This window comes from Myotis daubentonii, chromosome 5 (assembly GCF_963259705.1).
Source record: "Myotis daubentonii chromosome 5, mMyoDau2.1, whole genome shotgun sequence".
NCBI classification, from domain to species: domain Eukaryota; kingdom Metazoa; phylum Chordata; class Mammalia; order Chiroptera; family Vespertilionidae; genus Myotis; species Myotis daubentonii.
This window is the reverse complement of record NC_081844.1, coordinates 1,795,618-1,809,835: the sequence shown is the minus strand read 5'-3', so window position 1 is coordinate 1,809,835 and position 14,218 is coordinate 1,795,618.

Here is a 14,218-nt window from a genome sequence, read left to right as displayed (position 1 = left end):
ACTTAATGATCTTTCCACTAGAAGTAATGGCAGCAGCGAGAAGGTTCTGTTAGTTATGAGTTAGCACCTATCATTTCCTTTTTTATTTATTTATTTATTTAAATATTTTTATTGATGTCAGAGAGGAAGGGAGAGGGAGAGAGAAAGAGAAACATCACTGATGAGAGAGAATCATTGATTGGCTGCCTCCTGTACACCCCACACTGGGGATCGAGCCTGTGACCTGGGCATGTGCCCTGACCAGGAATGGAACCCTGACCTCCTGGTTCATAGGTTGAAGCTCGACCGCTGAGCCACACCAGCTGGGCTGCTGGTGCTATTTCTACACACTGAAGCAGTGGCCTTGCAGGAAAACAAAGTTTAATAATAAAACATTCAACTTCTTCATTAACAAATAATAACAAACTATAATAATAAAAGTGTGATATGCTAATTAGACTGGGCAGCAAAAAGACCTTCCAGACATCTTTCTGGAGGAAGCCGGGGCTGCGAGGGCTGCGGCAAGCCGCCACAGCCAGGGCCAAGCCCCTTGCATGAATTTTGTGCATCGGGCCTCTAGTAAATAAATAAAGGTACATGTCTCAACGTCATCCTTTGTATATCCAACTGGACTTCCTGCACTGTCCAGTCTGCTCATCCTGCTTCTACATGGATGATTCTGGCTCTGAAACCAGACAGCCAAGGGGTAAGGGCGCCTGTTACTACCTGACCCAATTCAGCATAGGATTTGCATCCTATGTGAGCGTTTATCCCAGTCCTGCCGGCAGCAGGGGGAGCAGCAGGTCATCTGCTCTGCTCCCTCCCCCCACATACACCAGTTGCTTATATGGGGAGAAGGACGAAGATTACACGGGGGAGTGCGCTGTGCAGGCTGCGGTGGGACTCCATTGTTTGGGCAAGAAGGTTGTTCATCTTTCCGTGGTAATAGGCAGTTCCTGAATGAGATGAACCGCATTCCAAAGTTGACTCCCAGGTCCCAGGGGTGTACAACTCCCAGCCAGGTTAGAATGCCCTTTCTTTAACCAGAATAAGGCAATCACGGTTAGCAGAGCATGATTAATATTTCCCATAACCATAGCCAGTCCCCAATATTATATTTTTCTCCCCAACAGTGCTATTCTTTTCTTTAACTTTCAGCACAAGAATGTCTCTTCTGTCTGAAAAGTCTGAGTTTTTTTCTTTGCAAACATACAGAAAAAATGAAAAGGACTCTTTCTTAATTAGGGCCTTTCTCAACCTACCCACACCTACACCTACACCACACCTACCCACACCTACCCTCACATCTACCTTCACCTACATCTACCCACACCTATACCTACCCACACTTATCCTCACCTACCCTCATCTACACCTACCCTCATATACATCTACCCTCACCTACACCTATACCACACCTACCCACACCTACATCTACCTACACCTACACCTACCCTCACCTACACCTATCCATGCAGAACCTAGATGGGTAATGACAGCATGCGTGGCAGTTGCAAAGGGAAAGAAAAGAGAGAGCAACTCAGGAAATGATAGCATATGGGTCACTCAGAAACAACTCCCATAGACATGGGATAGGTCTCATTTGAACTTGCCCCCACGTCTTCGTGGCAAGGGGGAAGACCCACATTGTATCATTTCCACGTCAGGGCAATAACGCTGATCTCAGAGAACTGTACACATTCAGGTGGCCTGCACAGCTCCCCTGCGTCACCCTGTGAGTGGACAAGGCCACTGCCTGACCCCCGTCTCCATGTGCGGCGCTCCGTGGCGCTGATGGAGTGACATGTGCAGCGTCGCTGTGCTCAGGCCTGTGACGGGGGAGCAGAGCCATGATTCAATCAGGAGCCTCCTGGCCCAGTGCCCTTAGCTCAGGACCCCGGGCTCCGGCCGAGGCACAGGAACTGTGGGGATCTGTATCAGGTGTCCCACCAGCTTGGATGCCTGAGCCACGCACCCCTTTGTGTGTGAGCAGGAGCCGCTCTCAGCCTGCAGAGGGAGCTGTCCTCCCCAGAGCCCGTTGATCAGGTTTGTCTGTTGCTCTAAATGCCCTCGTCTGAGCGGTGCTGGGCAGGAAGCCACATGCTCTTCAACTCTAACAGGTACTGACCACGCATTCAGCACAGAGGACTCTCAGGAGACATGGGAAATGACGTTGAGATGGTCCTGCCCTCGGATCAAAAACTGGCAATAGCCTCACAGGCGTGGCTCAGTGGTTGAGCTTTAACCTGTGAACCAGGAGGTCATGGTTCAATTCCCTGACAGGGCACTAGACCAGGTTGTAGTTGTGGGCTCAATCCCCAGTCGGGGGCGTGTAGCAGGCAGCCGATCAATGATTCTCTCTCATCATTAATGTTCCTATCTCTTAATTCTCTCCTTTCCTCTCTGAAATTAATAATAATATATATGTATATATATTAAAAACTTAGTAATAATTTAACAAATATATCATTAAAAACTTGCTTTTCTCTCAACAATAAGATGAAAATGTGAGAAAAGGCGTAGGCGTGAATGAAGACATGAATAATTAAGAGGGAGTCTGACGTAAAACAAATCAAAGAGCAGAGGTTATGGGGACCCCCTTTGTATTCAGTACTTCCGACAGCAACAGTGTCCTTGCGGGCTGCCATTTGAGAGCAGTGAGCAAATACTATCATGATTATTTTTGTGAATAAAAAATTGTAAACCAGCTGGGGCAGAGAGTCTGGTTCTGAAAGATGCCAAAGGTTTTTACACTTGAGGTCCAAGCATCAGGGAAAAACACCAACAGTCATCTCCTCCCCCCAGAGCGACAGTCCTACTCATGGAATCAGGCAGATGTAGGCAGCTGACGTCCCATATTCCAGTGACTGCGATGAACTCCTTCTCAGACGCCTTTTAGATAAAGACTTGGAGAACATGCGTGCCTGGGGAAAGTGTGTGGTTCCTGAAGTACCTGGGCAGCAAGACACTCGAGCCAACTGCAGAAGCTGGGGTCAGCGCAGCCCAGTGTGCATCCGGCTGTTTTAAACCTGAGGCGCGAGCCCTCCGGAAAACAGCAGAGATTCCCTGATGGATTCCTGTAGACCAGTGGTTCTCAACCTTCTGGCCCTTTAAATACAGTTCCTCATGTTGTGACCCAACCATAACATTATTTTTGTTGCTACTTCATAACTGTCATGTTGCTACTGTTATGAATCGTCATGTAAGTATCTGATATGCAGGATGGTCTTAGGCGACGACCCCTGTGAAAAGGTCGTTGGACCGCCAAAGGGGTCGCGACCCACAGGTTGAGAACCGCTGCTGTAGACTGTGGATTGTAGATTCCGCTTAGGAATGTGCTAGGCATGCAAACTGGAAGGAAAAAATGAGCTGACAGCTGAAAGGCACCCATTCTGTAGCATCTGAAATAGTCGTTAAGCATTGCAGAACTGAGCTAATTTATTCAATATGTCGCAGACAACAATGATGAGGGCGTGCTTTTATGATATGTAAAATCTTCATGAATCTGAGTGTGTGGTGTGTGGGGTTTTTTTAAAATTTTAGAGTCTAATAATATCTCATCCTCCATACTCTTTGTTGTCTGGCTAAATCATGATAGAAGAATATTGTGATATGAAACGTCTGTATTTCTTAATTCTTAACAAACGCTGTCATTATAATAGATCACGTGCTTTTCACCCAAACCCTTTCTTCATTCTTTCCATTAGAAAGACAAAGGGCTCACCCTGACTACAGAGGGGGCATGAGTGGTTGTTGGAGCTATTAACATAAAAAAAAATGAATAAAATGTTGGACCTAAATCCAACCGCATCAGTGATTACATTAAGTGGAATCTACCCCTCCATTCCACCCCCAACAGCTCCACCGTTCCCTATTAAGTGTGCATGTACCGACAGCACGACATAGAAACCTTACTCCTAAGTATCTAATGGAGAGAAATCAAAATTATGCCCACAAAAACCTGGATATGACTGCTACTTGTAGCTTTATCCATAATTGCCCCAAACTGGAAATACCCAATGCCTAGAACTGGTAGACATGTTTAAAAATCTGAAAACCCATCCAATGGGATACTCCTCAGAATAAAAGCAAACTCGATGCCGATCACTTACTCTGCTCAGTGAGATAAGCAGGACGCGCCGTGCTGCTCTTTGGTTACTTTTTCCTGACATCCTGGGAAAGTGAAACTGTGGCAACGATGGGCGGTCACCATGGGTGGGAGTGAGGGTGGGCTGACTACAGAGGGGGCATGAGGGGTTGTTGGGGGCTATTAACATTGATCTACATCTTGAGTCCGGGCCAGTGTGGCTCAGTTGGTTGGAGCATCGTCCCATGCACCCAAAGGTGGCGGGTTCGATTCCCAGTCAAGGCACATACCCAGGTTGCCAGTTCTATACTGAGTCGGGGTACATGCAAGAGGCAACCTGTAGATAGTTCTCTCACATCCATGTCTCTCTCTCTCTCTCTCTCTCTCTCTCTCTCTCTCTCTCTCCCCCCCCTCCCTATCTATCTCTTCTCCTTCTTCTCCCTAAAATAAATTTTAAATATCTTAAAAAAATAGCCCTGACCAGTTTGGCTCAGTGGCTAGAGCATCGGCCTGTGGACTGAAGAGTCCCAGGTTCGATTTCAGTCAAGGGCATGTACCTTGGTTGCAGGCACATCCCCAGTAGGGGGTGTGCAGGAGGCAGCTGATGGATGTTTCTAACTCTCTATCCCTCTCCCTTCCTCTCTGTAAAAATCAATAAAATATATTTTAAATATATTAAAAAAATAAAATAAAATAGATCCATAGTTTGAATGTGGTGGCCATTATATGACTGCTTTTGTCAATGTTTAATGAACTGATAATCACCCAAATAAGTGAATTTCACCACATGTAAAGTAAAAACAGTAATTAAGAACAACAGGGTCCCATGGAAGTGTTTGATAAATGTTAGCTCTCACTGCTCTCATCATCTCCGTGATAATAATGAGGTGCCCTCTTTGAATATGGACTGACAGGTATGTCCAGCCACATCACTACCTTTACCTCTGTTCTGAAATTATGCTCCTCTCTCCCTGTCCCTGTCCATCTCCCATTCCCATGCCTGTTTTTCCAAATCCTGTGCATATGAAAGAAAAGGTCCCAAGTCCCTTTTTGAGTCAGTCCTTCGACTCCTGCCCCTGATTTTGGTTTTCCCCTCAGAGCCCTGAGGTCCTGACCCTGTGTTCTGTGAGAAGCAAGCACAGCGTGGGAGGAGGGTGAGAACGGGAGACCTGGGGGCAGTAACTGGCTTCCTCGCTGTGTAATCCGTTCACTTTACACGTTCTCTCTGTGTAATCAGCTTGCCTTACATGTTCTCTCCGTGTAATCTGCTCACCTTACATGTTCTCCCCTTGTAATCCAGTCGCCTGACGTGTTCTCTCTGTGTAATCTGCTTTCCTTACATGTTCTCCCCATGTAATCCGCTCGCCTTACGTGTTCTCTCTGTGTAATCCGCTCGCCTCACATGTCCTCTCTATGTAATCCGCTCGCCTTACGTGTTCTCCCCGTGTAATCCACTCACCTGACATGTTCTCTCTGTGTAATCCGCTCGCCTTACGAGATTGCAATGATGCAGGAGACATACTGACCAGCAAGGAAGCCACTGTCCGGGCGCAGGCCCACGGGGATGGGAGAGGAACGCCCAGGAGCCCCCACCCTAGCCTTTAGTGCTCCCTCTCGCTTGTTAAATGCCCTTAATGTCATTTTTAAAACTTTGTGCGAAGGTAAGTCCTGCTAGCGTTACAAGTTGGAACCCAAGCCGTCCAGACATTGCGTGTTGGTTGCGAGCGCCGTGGCCCCGCCGCTGCCTGGATGAAGGGCTCGCAGACACCTCTATCCAGGACGCCTCTGGGCCTGGAGGGGACATGGCAGGTGTCTGCGCTGCCTTCCTCTTTCTCCCGCTGGTCTATAAACATGAGCAGCGTCTGATCTACGGACAGTCCTTGTGTTCCGCCCTCCCTCCACCGATGGTTGTGCGATGTGGTGGTGGGTGGATTGTTGATGAAGTTTAACCAACGGCCACTTGATTCGCCAAGTCCCTCCTCAGCTGCCTTCCATTTCTGATGAGCACACACGGTGTGTAATTAGTTGTTTTACTCCCGCAGGCCATGTGCTGCCGAATTCTAATTAAGTAACACTTGCTGGTTATTTAATTGCTCTCAATCCCAACGGGGGCCCCATGATCAATAGCATATCATCACTCTGCCCAAATCGTCTGCCTACGCTCAGCCCCCAATCCTGGTACCTAAATGTCCACGTCACTTTGGGTAACTTCCAGAAATGCCAGCTGAGCCCGGCCGGTGTGGCTCAGTGGCTGCGTGTCCGCCCATGAACCCAGGGGTCCTTGGATGGATTCCCAGTCAAGGCACGTGCTTGGGTTGCAGGCTGGATCCCCAGTGGGGGGCGTGCAAGGGGCCGCCGATGGATGTTTCTCTCAGCGATGTTTCCATCTCTCTATCCCTCTCCTTTCCTCTCACTCTAAAAAAAAATCAATAAAGACATATTAAAAATTAAACATAAAAAGTATATAGTAATTACACAACACGCATCATGCTTTCCCGTCACGCAGTGCAGGCATCATATACAGGGCTCCTCACTTGTACGTACAAAGATGCTGACATAGAGGGCGCCTTGCACATCAAAGGCAGAGTCACAGATAGGAGTGAGTCATACACTTTTTTAAAAATATATTTTACTGATTCAGAGAGGAAGAGAGGGGGGGCAGAGAGATAGAAACATCAATGATGAGAGAGAACCATTGATCGGCTGCCTCCTGCCTGCCCCACACTGGGGATAGAGCCTGCAACCCGGGCATGTGCCCTTGACTGGAACCCAACCCGGGACCTTTCAGTCCGCAGGCTGACGCTCTATCCATTGAGCCAAACCAGCTAAGGCCATACCCTTCTATCACTATGAGAATCTCTAGCGGAGAAAGAAGTAATTCAACTTGCTGACCGTGCAAAATACCAAGATGTCCAATATAAAATACGTCGCCTCAGTGCAGAATCCTGGCTGTCAGGGGTGGCAGCCTTTCAAGGGCCATGGGAGACTGAGCCCTTAGGAGATCCCAGATTTACACGCAAGAACATAATCCAAGTGACTTGAGCAAAATAGAAAAACATATGAGAAAGTTATATCCCTTTTAAGAGCAGAGCATCTAAGACGCACTGATTAAACCTAAAAGACTGTTTAGTTCCCCGCATGTCATTGGGAAATTAATTATAGAATGTTCTCCCAGGTGCTGAGGGAGGGCTGGGCCCGTGTCAGGCGGTCAATAGGAGCATCAATAATTCAGCAGGCCTGTAGGAGGGTCCAATTACTTACAACCTTCGGGCACCCTTCTCCTGACGGGGAAGAAGGATGCGGCCGGCTCCCCGCACAGCCTCCATTTGCAGATGTGAGTGCAGGAATGCAAAGGCTGCGTTGCCCGCAAAGACACTCTTTGTATTTAACTATTTACGCGATGCTTCTTGAAGCGGGCAGCGCGAGACCACGCTTCTCCCTGTGTTATTCTGTCTCCCGGCCCGCACCTCACCATAAAGCAAGCTCCCCAAATCCAAGGACCAATTAGCCGCGGAGTGTCACTCACCTGGGAGAGCTGGCAGGCAGGGCCCGCGGGGGAAATGTCAAGTGGCTGTTGGAACGTGGCCACGTCTGATGAGCGGAGCTGTTTGCAGCACAGCCGGTCGCGGGCAGGTGTCATGGGGCCTGTGTTCCTGGCACCGGACGGGAGGAGACAGCTCCTCTAAAACCTCCACAATGCAGGCCGTGGCGTGGACGCCGGGCTCCCATTAGTGAGCGTTTGTTGGAGCCAAGACCGTCCAGCGACTAGACCAGTGATGGCGAACCTATGACACGCGTGTCAGAGGTGACACACGAACTCATTTGTTTTGGTTGATTTTTCTTTGTTAAATGGCATTTAAATATATAAAATAAATATCAAAAATATAAGTCTTTGTTTTACTAAGGTTGCAAATACCAAAAAATGTCTACACATGACACGGCACCAGAGTTAAGTTAGGGTTTTCCTTTCTTTTTTCTTTTTTTTAATTTTTTAAAAATATATTTTATTGATTTTTTTACAGAGAGGAAGGGAGAGAGCTAGAGAGTTAGAAACATCAATGAGCGAGAAACATCGATCAGCTGCCTTCTGCACAACTCCCACTGGGGATGTGCCCGCAACCCAGGTACATGCCCTTGACCTGAATCGAACCTGGGACCTTTCGGTCTGCAGGCCGACACTCTATCCACTGAGCCAAACCGGTTACGGCAAGTTAGGGTTTTTCAAAATGCTGACACGCCGAGCTCAAAAGGTTCGCCGTCACTGGACTAGACTCTGCCAGATCCTGCTGGAGTCACTCCCAGCCGTGTTAGCTCTGCGTTCAAATACGCGGATTTCCTCACATAGGTTCACTCTGCTCACGATCAGGCACCTGTCCTGGTGGCTGAGATGGCGAGTTGTCTGTTCATCCACGCCTTCTCTCCGTCACTGGGCGTCAGGGAGTCCCCGCATCTGGCCTTCCCCATCTCCCTCTGTCCCGGGCCGTGTCGTGTATGAAGTCGAGACGAAGAGAACACTTGATGGCATGAATTAGTGCACAGAGCCGTATATTTCTAACTCTTGCTTCTGAGCAGGAGAGACCGGCGATCCGGCGAGAGCCCCCTGGAAGCGTCGCTGCGCTAGGAAAAGGGGTGCGGGGTTCGGGTGTCGAAGGGATGTGTGTTGACAGGCCCTTCAGAGGTGAGACCTGCGCATGGACTGCCGCCCACAGGTGACACTTGAATTGGCCGCGAGAGCTCGATGGCTTGACCTGAGCCGCGGTGATGGGCTCACTCCGGGCGACACTAATGAGGCTGCTAATGGAGGAGTCAGGACAGAGCTCGTGGGCTGTGTGCAGCGTGAGCTTTGATGTGGCTCCTCTGTGGACATCGCAGAGGAGTAGAGAGACTCCTGCCACTCCAGGGATCTCGTTATCTCCTGGGGATGGGCCCAAACCCTGATTCCAGGCACTGAACTCGCTAATGAACGCCGCGCTCTTTTATAACGTCTCGCGAAGCTAGTGGGTTTGTAGTCCAATGCTTATGGCCTAGGAAAAAACAAGAATTATTAATAAAATGTGTTTAGAATGACCATAACCTGTTTTCTGTTTTTGCGCTGAAACATTTTCATTATTTTGGCAGAATGTAAATCATCCAGAATATTTTTTTTTTCTTACAAGGGGAAAGAGGAAAAGCAATCATACTGACATTTCTAGGACTTTATTCTTGAGCGTTCACTGAAAGACTGCTCTCCCTGAAGCCAGGGACGGAGCCATGAGTATTTGCAAATCTTGTAACACTGTGTGCCCTGGTCAGAGGGCTCCCAGGTGCCCTCCGGGCGCCGCCCCGGCTGGGCTGGGTTCGCTGGTGCTCAGTGGCCCACACAGTGCTGCTGGGGGGGTGGGAGGGTGCCCACTGGTCAGAGCAGGTCCCTCCTCACCCGCCTGGCCCCTGCCCGGCGCGCCCACCTGAACGAGGAGAGGACAGGGGGCTGTGTGGGCTCTCCGGCCCCTGCTCCCACTGGCGGGAAGGGTGCCTGGTGCCGTGTGGCCCTGAGACACAGCGATGGTGCACAGTGTCCCGTGAGGGTCCCTGCTCCGCGCCGGCTGCTGCCCCTCTTCTGACGGCAGGAGCTGTGACCGTCTCCTGGTTACACGGGGCGCCCATCCTAGCATCATGCGCCTTACAGTCTGGAAACAGGGCTGCTCACCAGGCGGCCAGGCAGGTCGGGCCTGGAGCGGACGCCCATCCATGCGTGAATGCGCCCTGACCTCCGGGAAGAGTCCGTGGTCCAACACAGATGAGCTCCCTCTTCATTTTACATACAATCCCCTCGATGGGCCTCCCCACAGGCGGGAGCAGTTCCTCCCACCTACCCCGAATCCTGGTGGCCTGGGGGCGGCGCCATGGCCCAGCCACACTGAGGACCACGAGACGCTGCTAGGATCAGCACCCGCTCGGCCGTGTGTCCCGGGGGAGGGCCAGGCCATGGCCCTCACGCTGCCGGGGCCACTTGCTTCCTTTAGCTTGGGCCCCTTCAGGGGATGATCCCTCTGCGGGCGATGCACCTTCCCCAGGAAGCCTACGACCACCCACGCGTCCTGGTGCGAGGAAAGGCCAGGGCGAGCGTGATCCCCGACAGCGACCGTGCCCAGTCTTCTCCATTCCCCACACGGCTCAGGCTCAGGGTCCAGATGACATTCAACACATGTCAGTAAGGCAGTGGTTCTCAACCTTCTGGCCCTTTAAATACAGCTCCTCATGTTGTGACCCAACCATAAAATTATTTTTGTTGCTGCCTCATAACTGTCATGTTGCTGCTGTTATGAATCGTCATGTAAATATCTGATATGCAGGATGGTCTTAGGCGACCCCTGTGAAAGGGTCGTTTGACCACCAAAGGGGTTGCCACCCACAGGTTGAGAACCGCTGCAGGGGTCAGCACAGACCTGCTCGCCTGCTGTGGACATGCCCGCCTCGGCCAGGAGAGAGCACGAGTGTGTGAGTCTTCATAGCAGCATCCTGAGAGAACTTTTCTTTAAAGAAAAGATATGTTTATTGATTCAGAGAGGAAGGGAGTGGGAGAGAGACAGACACATCAATGATGAGAGAGAGTCATCGACCAGCTGCCTCCTGCATGCCCCCAACGGGGGATGGAGCCTGCAACCTGGGCACGTGCCCTGACTGGCAATTGAACCGGGACCTCCTGGTTCATAGGTTGATGCTTAACCACTGAGCAACATGGGCCAGGTGGGCGTGGGAGACATTTTCATGGAGCTGCGGAGGGTCAGGGGCCCAAGAAAGAGAGAAGCTGGTGAGAGGGTGACGGGCACCGGCCAGGAGGGTGTTGGGAGGAAGAGAAACAGGAGGGACCCCGGCCCATCTGGGTCTCCCCCTCCCTCCCGCGGTCCTGTTCACTCAGGGCATCGAGTGGAATGGAGGGAACGGATTTAAGGGGCCTCATGAAGCTGGCGTGTCCACTCTGGGTCTCCTACGGCCCAGGAGCTGCCCCCACGGTTCCCTGATCCCCTCTCCTCTGAGAACTGCCCGCCACATACCTGCCGTGACAGGTGAGGCGCGTGAGCCGTGACCCAGGGAAGCTGAGGGGCAGGGGCAGCCGTCCAGGCTGCTGTCCCATCACCACCCCGTGGAGAGCAGCGGGCTGTGCCACAGCACCCAGCCATCCGTGTGAACCTGCCATCACAGGGCGTGTCAGCTGGCTCACAGCCTCCCCGTCCCCTTCACGGAGCCGGGCTGCCCGAGATGCACAGCCAGACCAGCGGGCCTCCCGGGACCCTCTGCTCCAGCTCCCAAAGCAATCAGTGTCCGCACCGCCTCTGGGAGCCTCCCTGGCGGCCACAGCTCGGTTTCAAAGGGAAGGAGGAAAGGAGCCTGCGGGTATGTGGGGTGGGGTGGGGGGAGGTCTGACCTGGGCATCAATCAGTGTTAGTCTCAAAACTAAGTCAGACACGGTGCATGGGGCGACGGTGCGCAGGGTGGCGGGGCGTGGGGCAGCCGGGCGTGGAGCCCCTGTGTGGCCGTTGGGCAGGCACCGTGGGCGGGGAACATGCAGCCTGAGCCATGCCCTCTGGGTAGCACAGCTGATCCAGCTTAGCTGCTGGCTAATGTTCTGCATCTTTCCTTTAAGGAGCCTCTCATCATGGCAGCTGAGCAAATATTGCTAAAATGTTCGTTTCCTAACGTAAATGTGCGCAAAACTAAAGACTAAAACGAGAGCTCGTCATACTAAACAAACAAGCAATTTAAATATGTCCTGATTCTTTAATTCACAAGCCTCAGAACTCTAGGGTGTCCCATAATTCACGCAAGATTTGAATTTTGTGTGCGCATTAACAACAACAACAACAAAATAAAAGCCTAATTTTACTTGGTTTATTGAATCAGATTCTAATATCTGTTGCCCTTTGATTTCAACCCCTTCAATTTGATAAGCATCACCAAGTACCAATCATGGCCCAGGAGCAGGGACAAGGAAGACCAATGAAGACCACGGCTTTGCGTCTGTGCCAGCAAAGCCGTGGAGGCCATTTACCCGATGTGCTATTCCATACATAACCCTATACTGTTTACTTTGTGAATCAATAAAAACTTTATAATTTTTATTAATAAATCTCTGTTTTCTATCAAAATTACTTCTTGCATGAATTTTGGGACACCCTATATGTCCTATATCTACAGGTGGTAGCCCCATCTGACTCTCGTGTTCTCACCTGGACGATGCGTTAGGCCAGGTTTTTAGCCACCCTGCCTCCCCAGGCCCCGGGGGAAGGGGAAGGTTTCAGCCACACTTTCTCAGACTCCCCGCCCCACAGTCTGGGCCCCCTCTCCTCCCATGTGGGGGCCATGGTGGGGGATTCGTCTGAGGGGGTGAGAGGGCAGCAGACAGCCCAGCCACTTCTAGGTGATGGAACGGGGTCACCACCTGACTTCACACACCCAACGTGCAAAGCATGGGACGCCTGTTCCCTCTGTGAGCAAAGTAAAGCCACACAGTCACCAGCAGAGTGGCTGCCATCCATGCGGTGTGCCATGTGCTCGTTTAACACGCCCGTGAGCATCACAGCTTCACATGGGAGCAAGGTCAGAGGACGTCAGAGGCATCACTGCTTTCAGTCTCCAGGTCCCTCTAACGGGCGCTCTGCGCAGGCCAGTTAACGTGGTGAACAATCTCATCTCATGGGGCTCGGACACAAACATTCCTGACTCACAGACCACAGGCTGCACTGCGCACATGCGCACTCACACATTCATACACACTCACACACACACAACCATTCACTCACACACTCTCACACACTCACACACTCACACACTCACTCATTCTCACACACCCACACACTCACACACTCACACACACTCACACACTCTCACACACTCACACACACTCACACACACACAACCATGCACTCACACACACACACACTCACACATTCACACACTCACTCATTCTCACACACCCACACACTAGCACACTCACATGCAGATACACTCACACATACTCTCACTCACACACACTCATATACTTTCACACACTCATACACATTCATACACAACTCACACTCACTCACTCACACTCATCCATACACTAACACTCACACACTCACACACACTCACACACTCACACACACTCACACACAACCATGCACTCACACACACACTCACACACACACACACTCACACACTCTCACACACTCACACACACTCACACACAACCATGCACTCACACACACACACACTCACACACTCACTCACTCATTCTCACACACACACACACACACTAGCACACTCACATGCAGATACACTCACACATACTCTCACTCACACACACTCATATACTTTCACACACTCATACACAACACACACTCACTCACACTCATCCATACAGTAACACTGACACACTCACACACTCATACACACCTCACACACTCACATACTTTCACATACACTCACTCACTCTCTTACACACACACTCACATACTTTCACACACATATACACACTCTCTCTCTCTCTTTCTCTCTTTCACACACACACACACACACACTCACACTATGCACAGCTCCTATTAAGAAGAGACGAAAAGGAGGAAAATTTCAGGGCATGTAAAGTAACAAAGTATGAAAAGACGTGTAAAATACACACAGACACAGGTTTGCTATATTAGTAACAAATGAAAGCTTGCATCTAGTAGAAACAGCCCCCAGACAAGCAGGCCAAAAGAAAATAAAAAGTGTTTGTCTTAAAAACATTAAGTACAAAAATTAAGACAAGGCTGATATGCTGTTTGTACACCAAACTGAGATTGATCCTCAACCGTTAGGAACGTGTGCTGTTTGGCGTGAACGTAACAAAGAAAAGCATCCTGAGATGACAGTGCCGTGTGTCACTGGTCGCAACAGAGGTAAGAGCAGTGAAAGGAAGCTCAGAAAGTGCTGAGTCAGAAGCTGAGCCGATTCGGTGCCACGGACATTCGTTTCATAACTTCTGAAATAAATATTGATATTTTACATGTTGAGTTTGATCCTAAACTCTGGATCTTGGAATAGAACTGACTATATTACTAGATGGATGGGTAGATGGGTAGATAGATAGGTGGGTAGGTGGATAGATGGGTAAGTAGATAGGTGGTTAGGTAGATGGGGGGTAGGTGGATAGGT